This window comes from Nicotiana tabacum, chromosome 14 (genome assembly GCF_000715075.1).
Source record: "Nicotiana tabacum cultivar K326 chromosome 14, ASM71507v2, whole genome shotgun sequence".
Classification (NCBI taxonomy): domain Eukaryota; kingdom Viridiplantae; phylum Streptophyta; class Magnoliopsida; order Solanales; family Solanaceae; genus Nicotiana; species Nicotiana tabacum.
In genome coordinates, this window is record NC_134093.1 from 84,311,568 (window position 1) to 84,323,678 (window position 12,111).

The window sequence follows — 12,111 nt, forward strand, 5'->3', positions numbered from 1 at the left end:
ATCAACTTGGTGAACACCAATTGATTTTCTCCTTTCAGCAGTCTCAGAGGGCCACTGATTTGCTTCTTCAGATAACTCGTCAAGAATTGTGACTATCTCCTCTAGAGTCTTCTTCATCAACGGACCTCCAGCTGCATTGCTCAATGTTTTACGTGAGGCCGGTGTCAATCCATCCCAAAAGTCCTGGAGTTGCATCCAGAGTTCAATTCCGCTATGTTGACACTTTCTAACAATCTCCTTAAAACTCTCCCATGCTTCAAACACATTCTCAGTATCTTTCTGGAAAAGTTGTGGATTTCTCTTCTAAACTTGCGCGTCTTAGATGATGAGAAATATTTATCAAGAAATTTTCTGGTCATCTCATCCCATGTTCGAATCGATCCATTAGGTAAATTTCGAAGCCACTCATTTGTATCATCTTTGAGTGTGAAGGGGCATGCCATTAAGTAAACTGCATCTTGTGACACATCATTGTATTGAAAGGTTTTCATAATCTCCTTGAAGTCCATTAGATGTGTGTTTGGATCTTTGTTTGGCTTCCCTCTAAAGACACAACAATTCTGAATGGTTTGAAACAACCCTTGGTTTAACTCGAAATTGTTTGCTGCAGTTGGAGGTGGTCGAACATTGGATAAACCTTGATTGTAGACCGGTCTAGCAAAATCGCCAATTGGTCTCCTAGGCATGGGAGCTATATTTTCGAACTGGTCTGCACCCAAGGGTTGATTTAGAGCAATTCTAAGACCCCTCTCTTCTTCGTAGATAAGCTGTGAATCTCTAACAGCTGCTTCCTCAGCATCCCTTGCAGCTTGTTCTCATCGTTGGGCTGCTTCTCTTGCAGCCAAACCCATATTATCATCACCGTTCCCAACCATAGTTTCTCTAGCTGAGGATTGCCCAACATTTTCTAACATCTCGGTGAGATTTCTTCCCTTCCTCAGCTGTCGCAAATGTTTTTCTATCTCTGGTTCGTATGGTAGCACTTCTTTAGTAGAATCTCGAGTCATGCACCAATCTAACCTGTAACCTGCGCACAGTCAAAGAACACCAAACGTAAAAGAGAAAAATAAAAAAAAATAAAACGAAAAATTCCTGAATTAGCACTACAAACTATTTCAAACACTATTGATTTCCAATCCCCGGCAACGGCGCCAAAATTTGATGCACTCGAAACACCACTTTAATTATGTTCGCTAGTCAAAGATAGTATAGTATAATATCGTATCCACAAGGATTGGAGTTAAACAGTATTCTTGTAGTTTCTAGCTTGATTAGTATCCAAGATGATCAACAATGTAGATTTCTAACTAAAATTAACTAAGAATCTAAAGCTATTGACTAATGACAATCGCAACAACGGTACGCAAGGAAGTTATCAATGGGAGAAAATATGGGTTGATTGGATAGGTGCAAGATAATTATTTGGGATCTAACTCTAGATAATTCACTTCTAATGTTTAAGTGAGTCTCTCGAATTCACTCAATTATCAGTTCAAACGTTCAACAAAAACTCCTCTCTCGATTAAGTTTTAACCTCACAAGATGACCAAATTTAAGCACGTGAAGATATGCAAGAATGTGTAGTGAATTGGTATTTTAGAAGAACCTCTCTCGATTATCCTCCTAACTAGGTTTAATAAAAAATTCAACTAGCCTCTTTCGATTACTAAGAAGAATTAATGAACTCAAACGACAATATAATGCAAGGATATCACAAGTTATGCCTCTCTCGATTACATGAACAAGTGAATATAGATGTAACAGTTAAATCATCCAAAACGCTTCAATACATAAAACTAGAGTTATAATCCACAAACAAATATCAATACACCAAATCCATCAAACCCTAAAGAGCACTACTCCAAATATGTTTAAAGTAAAAAAAAACATAAAACGATCCAAACTCAGGTCTTGAGTGAGGATTGAATGATGAACTCCTTGTGCGTTTGCTTCTCCAACTCCTCCTTAGCCTCCATAGGTCTCCAATGTGTCAAAAGTCCCAAAAATAACAATTTTTCATATATATATACCAAGTAGGGTCGGCCCCAAATGAAATCACCTTTCCCTATGCGAAATAGGACAATTACTTTGTAAAATTTGCACAGGTATGCCGCATGAAAATGTTAGACAACATGAAAATGGGCAGCCGCGGCGCCTCACGCGCCGCACTAGTGAAGTTTTCTCAGGGTTCGGATTTTTCTTGCGTTTTGACATCCAGACTTGGTCCTCGACCCCCGAACACGATCCCGGCTTAATCCCTCAGGATTTTACTTAGACTTCAAAGCTCCAATTCATTACATAATATCTACATAGCTCGGAATCACTCCTTCAAGACATAAAACACACAATAAGTTCTTAACACTATCAATTAAAGCTCAAAATAAATAAAGTGCAGTAATTTGGAGTGCAATAAGCGACTAAAATACGTAATTATAGCCTACCAACATAACGTAGGAGAGTTTTGCTTGCAAATACATAATATTCTCATGGCTCATTGTATTGCCCAGGATCGCTACAATCTGGGCAGTGCACTACTTTGATATGTCAATAAGTAGCTCATTTCATAGGATAACATGTGCTACCAAATTTGTGTGCTACTTGCTCAAATTTGGTATTAGGGATTATGTAATTTTAAAATTTTAGGACATAGCTTTTTGTAAGACCTTAAGTTACTCTATTTTGTTTTAAATATATATAAAAACTAGCCCTAGGCACCTTGCCTAGTGGATTTGCTAAAATAAAAACCTCATGAATGACACACACAATAAAATATCTAGAACTCATGACATTTCTTTCAAAGCTGAACCGCAACCTTGTCCAATCCATCTCAATCGCACATGGATTACCGCATCCATCCTTCCACCACACAAAAATACAATAATTCCATTATAAACTCTGAATCACGAATAAGATACACTCTCCATTGTGACGAACTGATAGGTATTTATGTGTACTAGATCTTTTTTTTGTGTTCTGAGACCTCTCGTAGTATTATTTGATGATTTATGACTTGCGTCAGGGTCCGTGTCATTTTTCGAAAAGTTTATATGTGTAAATTTTGAAGAAAATGCGATTTGTGACTTAAAATGAGGCTTGAGTTGGCCGCGGTAAACATTTATGGTAAACAAACTCGGATAGGTGTTTTGACAATTCTGGTAGCTCGTATGATATTTTTGGACTTGTACGTATGTTTGGTTGGGGTTTCAGGTGACCCGAGGGCATTTCAGCACATTATGTGAAAATTGGCAAAAGTTGAGTTTCAAGTTGAAAATCTTGAGTTTTGATGACCAATTCTTGATATTTGATGTTATTTGATGATTTGAGTTAGCGAACGAGTGTGTATGATGTTATTACACTTGTATTAATGTTCATATTGGAGCTCGAGGGGATCGGGTGAGTTTCGGGTGAGTTTTGGAGTGTTTTGGTATAATTGAGTATCAACTGTGGCTGGTGTGAGCCTGCAGATCTCACATTTGAGAGGTCCAGCTCGTACTTGCGAGCATTTATTTTGCGGTCAACGTATCACATTTTCTAAGGGTGCTGGGATTGGGGCAATTTGCATTTGCAAAGTTGGAACCGCATTTGTGAAAGGCTGGGTCATCACAATTGCGACCGGTGTGTCACATTTATGACACTGGGCAGCTTTGGATAGTTTCGCAAATGCGAAGGTATATCTTAAGCTCAGGGAGTGATCACAATTGAAAGGAAACTCCCTCACTACTGGAACTAACTCAACAGTATGAGTATCAGCACTAACATCTCTAACAAAAGCCAGATACATCAAACACCCCTTCTCAACCATGCACTAAGCCTTCAGAACTCTACTAGAAGTATTACCAAGAGAACCTCTCCATTCCAACCTTGGAAACCCCAACATAGCCAATGTCACGGTCGTAGCATGACAATCAAGAATAGCATAATACAGAGATAACCAATCCATACCCAAAATCATATTGAAGTCTACCATACTAAGTAACAAGATATCAACACTAGTCTCATAAACCCCAATGCTAACCAAACAAGACCGATACATACGATCCTACATAATAGAGTCACCAACGTTGTAGATGAATGAACAGGGATATCAAGAGAACTACGGGCCAAATCCAAATGCGATGCAAAGTACAATGACACATAGGAATATGTATAACCAGGATAAAATATAACTCATGTATCTCTGTGACAAACCATAATAATAACTTTAATAACTACATCAGAAGCTTGGGCCTACCCAAAAATACATAACAACGAGCCTGACCTCCGCCTCTAGGACGTCCCTTGACTGCCTAGCTTCCCTTCTAGTTAGTGGGGATGGTAGTGTAACAACTAGAACTGGAGTCACTAACTGAGAACCCTTTTGTGTTCTGCGCCTCTACTACGTCTGGGCAATCCTTATTAATATTCCCCAGATCTCCACACTCAAAACAACCTCAAGATGAGAATGGATGTTGAATATGAGATTGTCTCTGATAACCTGAGGACCCACTAGAAGAACCTTGGACTGAAGGAGTACGGTAGGAACTCTGCACTAGTAATGCACTAAATGAATACTGAACTGGAGCACCACGAGTGGGCTGATAAGCTTAAGGAACTGGCCTTCTAGGATGGCCTCTCCTAGAGTGATCCATACCTCCAAATGAGGTACCACTGAAATCTCTAGAATGTCGGGGCATCTTGCCCCTCATCACCATAGCCTCCCTATTTTGGCCCCGAATGCGCTCAATCTTACGCGCTATGTGCACAACCTGAAGCAATATAGTCCCAGTATCTACCTCACTAGCCATAGCAATCTTGATGCCAAAATTCAACCCCTCAATGAACCTCCTCACCTTCTCAACCTCGGAGGGATCAGAAAATCTCCATGATGGGATAGCTCAGTGAATCTCATCTTATACTCGATCATACAAAAATGACCCTGCTAAAGGTGCTCGAACTAGCCATGCACCTCCTCCTTCTTTGTGAAGGAAATGAACTTCTCTAAGAAAAGATGTGAAAACTGACTCCAAGGGACTGGGAGTGACCCTGCTGGCCTGTTATTCCCATATGACTGCCACCATCTCTTGGTTGGACCCTTGAGCTGGAAAGTAGTGAAATTGACCCCATTCAACTCAACCAAACCAAGATTCCATAGAATATCTTGACAACCATCAAAGAAATCATGTGCATCTGCCAAAAGACTGCCATCAAACTTTGGAGGACCAATATTCCTGGACCGATAACCTCTTTTGCTCCTCCTGAGACATAGCGGCTTCCACTACTAGCCTAACAACAAAACGAGAGGATGTGCCCCTCCCCCAGCCTGAGAAGCAGCCGGTGCCACAAGATGTACTCCTGTCTATGCCAAAACCTCCACAATTCCAACCAAATGAATAAGAGCATCCTGAAGAACTGGGATAGCAATCCATAATGATTGCCCTAGCAGGTCCTCTAACTGTGGTGCGTGCTCCTCCCCTGGCTCTTCCTCGACCCCAGTCTCTCGCGGCCCTGGCCTGGGGTACTGGTGCTGGCATAACTTCTCTAAATTAACATGTACCCACCATCTGTGAGAGAATAGAAAGACAATGATTTAAACGTCAGATCAATAAAGTTGCATGATAAAGAATGAAAGAAGAGAAGCTTCCTAACATCATGTAGCCTCTCGGAGATAATTGATCCAAAAAACTCTACTCGACCTGCTTGTGACTCATGAGATCTACACAATCTAGAGCTCTGTACCAATTCGACATGCCCCAAAATCTCACCTTAGGCTGCGATTGCGCCTTGTCGTACTTTCTAAGCAAGATAACCCACATTCAACAGAAAATAGCCCAATTTTCATTAATTAATAGAGTCATATCATAAATAAAGATAGAAATAATTCTCAAATCAGTAAAATATTTTATACAGTCATAACATGGCCTTAACACAACCAAAACAATACAACCTCCAAGACTAGGTGGCACAAGTACATGAGCAACTACTGAATAAGTACAAGTCTTAATACATGAACAAAGTTGTCTGAAATAATAAGGTAGACAGGAAATGGTAAAAGAAAAGGGACTCAGGCACTACAAAACGAATCTATGGAGTGCAACTCACCTTAGGTCTCTATGCGAATCCTAAGCTCAATCACGAGGTTTCTCTAGCACCTACCTGAGGATCTATACAAAAAAATATGCTGAAGCATAGTATGAGTATATCATAATTGTTACCCAGTAAGTATCAAGTCTAATATCAAAGAAGTAGTGGCAAGGCTATAGGCATAAAGATACTTACAACACAAATATAAATAACAGAGCTTTGAACTAAAACAGTAAATAATCTCACGAATAACAAGAATCAACGATACAAACAACCGAAAGGTATAAAGCATGCTTTTTCAATTCAAGAAATAATCATAACCCTGCTCAGATATAGTATTTAAAGATGGCATGCTTCAATTCAACTGAGTCGAGGCTCCCAACTAGCATATATAGATGGCATGTAAAGATTAGCAGCTAAATGAATGCTTCTAAATGAGTCAAGGATATCTATGCATGCTCAAACTCAATCTCTTACCATAACCTGTACAAAATCTATATACCACGATACAAAATCCATGTATTACAGTAACCTAAATACAAAATCCATATATCGACCCGATACATAATCCATGTATTGACCACTCTCACACGGACCAAAATGACATGGGTGATTACCTGACTTTAGAGGGACATGTCCTTATCTCAGCGCAAAAAGGAGCTTGATAGCTCATATATAATCAAAAATTTGATCACCATGTCCTGTTTGCATAACTCTATTTTATCTGCACGCTTATCTTTCGTGCCAAAATTCTCAGTCCAAATAAGGTATTCATATACAAAATGTATGCATATGCTCAAGAATTATATATAAAAGATGCACATGGGCTTAGTGAAAATCATTACGTGCTCGTGGAACTTTATATGACTATGGACAATTCAATCAATTCAACATATCAAGAATAAGTTCGCATGCCTACATAAATAATCATAAATCTAGGCATGAGCTTTAACATGAGTAAGAGCTCGAACGTAGTTATATCAGCCAAATAAATCAGGAATCAAATAAGCACGTAATCAAAACAAGGTTTAAGTATTCTAGTTCTACCTCGATCATGATGTAAACTTAGTAAGTGCATATATGCTCGCCACCCCGTATATACACTTATCTTAAACACATAGCAATCAAATCAAAATCCTAGGGGTTTCCCTCTTAACAAGGTTAGCCAAGAGACTTACCTCCACTCGGTAGCCTTCAACCGTTCAAAATAACTTTTCCTCTTAAATAAAAATTCAAACAAGTCGAATTTAGTCAAATATTACTCAATAATATTAAACAAAGCCACAGGAATAAATTCAAACTCGAATTTTTAATCAAATTTTCAAAAGTCAACGAAAGTCAAATCGGTCCCACACGGTCAAAACCCGAGTTAAGGTGTAGACCCTGACTACCCGTAACCCCACAAGTCCAAATATGTGATTGAATTCCAAAACCGAGTCCAAAATGACTACCAAACCACAATTTACGGTCTCCAAAAATAATAGTCAAAACCCCCAAATTTCACTTCCAATACCATAATCTATGTATAAAAATCTACGGGGAAACAAGATATATTATCAAAAATAGTATAGAAATCAGTAACTCCAAGTAATGGATGAAAGTATCTTAAAAAGCTCCAAAATCCGAGGTCTAGGACTCAAAATATGAAAAAGTGGGTAAAAGTCCCGAAATCATATCTTAAGTAGTCTGCCCAGTGGTATGAATTGTGATCGCGACACCCCCCTCACCATTGTGAAGGCCAAAAAAATCTGCCGAGCTGAAACTCTACTTCACAAACGCGAAGAACCACACGCGAACGCGATGCCCAGTCCTGCCTAGCCTATGCGAATGCCACCCATCAGCCTGACGCCCAACCATTGCAAATGCGCCCCCTACACGTGAATGCAAAGCACCAACCCTTAGACCTCCGTGAATGTAGCATCACCCACACAACGCGAAGAGTAAATCTTCGCCTGTCAACTTCACCTTCTCCGCAATCGCAAATACCTGGGCAGAATGTTTTAAAGCTCTATTTCAAGGGTTTGGTCATTATACCACATTTTGAGTTAGAGAGCTCAGTCTTGGGCGATTTTGGAGGGGATTTTCACGCTTTGGATCGGAGTAAGTATTTTTGACTCGGATTTATCTATTAATCATGATTCCATCATTGTTTCTATCATTTAATTAGTGATTTGGAGTAGAAAAATTGGGGATTTTGTAAAAACTTTTCAAAAATGAAATTTGAGGATTTGAAGGTCGGTTTGAGGTCAGAATTGGATGATTTTGGTATTGTTAGACTCGTATCAGGATGGATGTACAAAATTTTAGAGTTTTATAAGTTTTTGGGGTGTGGGCCCGGGGTTGACTTTTTTATTTTGATAAAGATCAAAACTTTATTGTTTGGAGTTGTTTCCCACGGTATTATTTGATGTTATTAAGTTGTTTGTGACTAGATCCGAGTCGTTTGGAGGCCGATATGCGCGTGAAGGGCTATTTGGGGTATTGATATGCATGTTTTGAGGTAAGTAACATTTCTAAACTTAGAATTGAGGGTATTTATCCCTGGAAAACATGCTATTTGTGATGTGTTAGGGTGAAGCACATGCTAGGTGATGGGCATGTGGGCGTGCAACGGGGTTATCATGTTCTGGGTTGACTATTGGACTATGTTGCTATCATATCTCATTTTATATGTGCCTTTCCTACTTGTCAGATTAATTAGCCATGATTGATGTTAGAAACCATATTTAGGCTATGTGTTATATGATTGAGAACTGATGAGGATATTTCTGTTATTTTCATGACCCAAAATCTCTACCCATCGCGATAGCGCCTAACACACCGGCTAGGCAAGCCGAAACTTGATAACGAAGGAAATAGAATAACGAAATTTATAAAAATGGCATAAGTCTGAGGTCTCAACACAATAAAACTGCTAATACAAGAAATTTCCCCTAGAAACGGGTAAATACTGAGTCATGAGATTCTATAACGGAATACAAGTCTGAGACTGAACAATAAATATACTGTCTAAACTATAACAACAGTATGAAAGGAAAAGACAAGTCAAACTGCAACCAAGGATGCAGCTCTACCTCACCTCTAGCAGATAGTTCAACAAGCAACCTTCTACTGATAACTGGTCCCCACACCTAGATCTGCACAATTAAGTGCAGAGTGTAGTATGAGTACAATCGACCCAATGTACTCAATAAGTATCATAAATAAACACGGCAAGGTAAGAGAAGCACAAAATTTTAATGATACTAGATATCACCTCCGTAGTTTCATCCTTTAAACCGGTAAATAACAATATTGAAATCAAATCATAAAGTTTAGTAAGAAAAAAACTGTGTGTATGTGTACAACTCCTCAAATACTCTGCTCAGATAATACCTTGGCATATAGAGGTGATATGCAGTTAAATCAGATAAATGATCAAGAAAATTGCAAGTAAAGATGAAATTGAAAATCCAACAAAACACTGGCCAGATTCCCTCAACTTTTCCATATCCGTTCCAAACCACTGATTAGTATTCTCAATAACCGCGTGTACACCATCAAGAGAGAAACATGAGAGGGTGACCCTATGGGGATGGATCTGTATCCACACGTTGCACGGACAACTCACGTGCTGCACAGACAACTCACGTGCTAATAATAGAACCTACACGGACAACTCTCGTGCTAAAAATATCAATATCTGGATCCGCACGGACAACTCACGTGACAACAACATAATCCTCCCAGTATGGTCACAGGCAACACAATCTGCCGGTCGTGGTCACATGCACCCAGTCCAATCATATCATACAGGAGCAAATAAACAAGTATACATGTATGAAATGAGTGAATAACAAATCTCATGCTCCTAGACTGGTATAAATGACATGCTAAAGTGTAGGCATGTGCAAGTGTACTATCATAACTCAAACCAGCAATTTCATCAAAGAATAACATTTATCGGTTCATTTAGGGATTTAATCCCCTATGTAGCCTCAAACATGGCTCAAATAGTTCACAATAATGTCACAAATGTGCGAAGAATCATAGCTTAAGGTTTAACAATCAAATTCTAGGCTTATAAGAGCCCGAGCACAACCCGAACATGAATAAATAATCCTGGTGCACGTACATGGGTTCATCTCCTCGCAAGTGCGCACCCAATAGCACGTAGCTATCACAACAATTAAGTCAACTAGTGCCTCAACCGAGTTTATATAATATACTCACCTCAAACAAATCAAATCACTTCGCTGGAAAGCCCTTCCCACGCGTATCCGGAAGGCTCGAATCTAGCCAAAAATAACGTAATACTATCAATATAAGCTATAGGAATTGATTTCAAATGATAAAGCTAAGATCTTTAACCAAAGACAAAAGGTCAACTCAAAAGGTCAACCCCGGGCCCACGTCTCAAAATCCAACAAAATTTACAAAATTCGAACACCCATTCAACAGCGAGTCCAACCATACCAAAATCATCCAGTTCCGACCACAAATCGCCTTTCAAATCCCCAAATTCGGTGTATGAAATTTCACAAATTTTCTCCAAATCTTCCAACCCAAAACACTAATTAAATGGTAAAACAATGATAGATTCATGTAATTTAACCACATCCAAGTTAGAATCACTTATCCCAATCAACTCCTTGAAAATCCCTTCAAGAATCGCACAAACCCGAGGTGTCTAGCTCAAAATATGAGAAATAGTTTCAAAGCCTCGATTTTGAAATTTAATACCTGCTGCCTAGAGGTTCCTCTTTGCGATCACGGAAAGACCCTCGCGATCACAAAGAACAAAAGAATGCTGCCCTCAAAATTGACCTTCACGAATGCGAAACTCCAGCCGCGAATGCGATGCATAAGAACTCGAAGCTACGCGATCGCGGACCTCATCTCGTGATCGCGAAGAACAAACGCGTGAGCTTCGAGACATCCTCCTTCATTCTTCGCGAACACGGTACCACCCTTGCATTCGTGTAGTACCACTGACCAAGGCTCAGAGATCGCGGACCAACTCTCGCGAGCACGTAGAACAATTTTGCCAATCGTGCAGATTGGCAATCACGATCGTGAACCTTCTCACGTGATCGCGAATAAAAAAACTAGACCTGAACATCACCAATCCCACAAAGTCCAACATAAAGCCGAACTTGATCCTAATCACACTCGAGGCACTCGAAAACCCATCCAAGGCTAATGAAACTAATGGATTTTCAACTTCTACAATTCTTGCTGAAACCTATCAAACCAACTCTGATTGACCTCAAATTTTGTACACAAGTCATAAGTGACACAACGGACCTGTTCTAATTTCAGAACCAAAATCCGAGCCCAGTAACAACAAATTCAACTCTCAGTCAAACTTCTCAACTTTCCAAAATCCCCGGAACCAACCAACCACCTGGTAAGTCAAATAACATGAAATGAACATATAATAAGCAATAAATGGGTAAAAGGGGCTACAATACTCTAAACGACTGGCCAGGTCAGAATCATCTCCACTCTGGAGTTATTTACACATAAGTCAACATCCGGTCAACTCTTCTAACTTAGGCTTTAAACCTTGGGACTAAGTGTCTCAATTCATTATGAAATATCCTTGGAACCACCCAACCACCCAGGCAAATCACATAACCACAAATGAACAAATAATAAGCAATAAATAGGAAAATGGGGCTACAATACTCAAAACGACCAGCCAGGTCGTTACAGTTGTATTGGGTTATCTAATTTAACAATACTTTTACACTCAGTCATGATTCTTCATTGGCATGTCATATCTCAGTCTTTGTTCATCATTCATTGTTGCATCGCATGTTATCATTATTGTTCCATATGTGGAGTTGTTGGATGAGTGATATGAGATAATGAGCCCTTAAGACTTGACATATTGATGACTGAGGTGGGCATTAGAGCCGTGTTGAGAGTGTTATTTTGGATCAGGCTTCACGCCGCATCTTGCCATATAGGCTTTACTATTATCATTATTATTATTATGTCAATCGGGCTGCACGCCGCAACATGCCTTATTGGTTTTATGATTAGCGCTTGGGTGGGATCCGCCCC

At 39.5% G+C, this 12,111-nt stretch overlaps 1 non-coding gene across 1 annotated transcript; it reads left to right on the forward strand.

Moving 5' to 3' along the window:
* Positions 1-205: 205 nt before the first annotated feature.
* Positions 206-311, forward strand: LOC142169333 (small nucleolar RNA R71). Its single transcript, XR_012699041.1, has one exon. It is a non-coding gene; the product is annotated as a small nucleolar RNA R71 (small nucleolar RNA).
* The last annotated feature ends 11,800 nt before the right edge of the window (positions 312-12,111 follow it).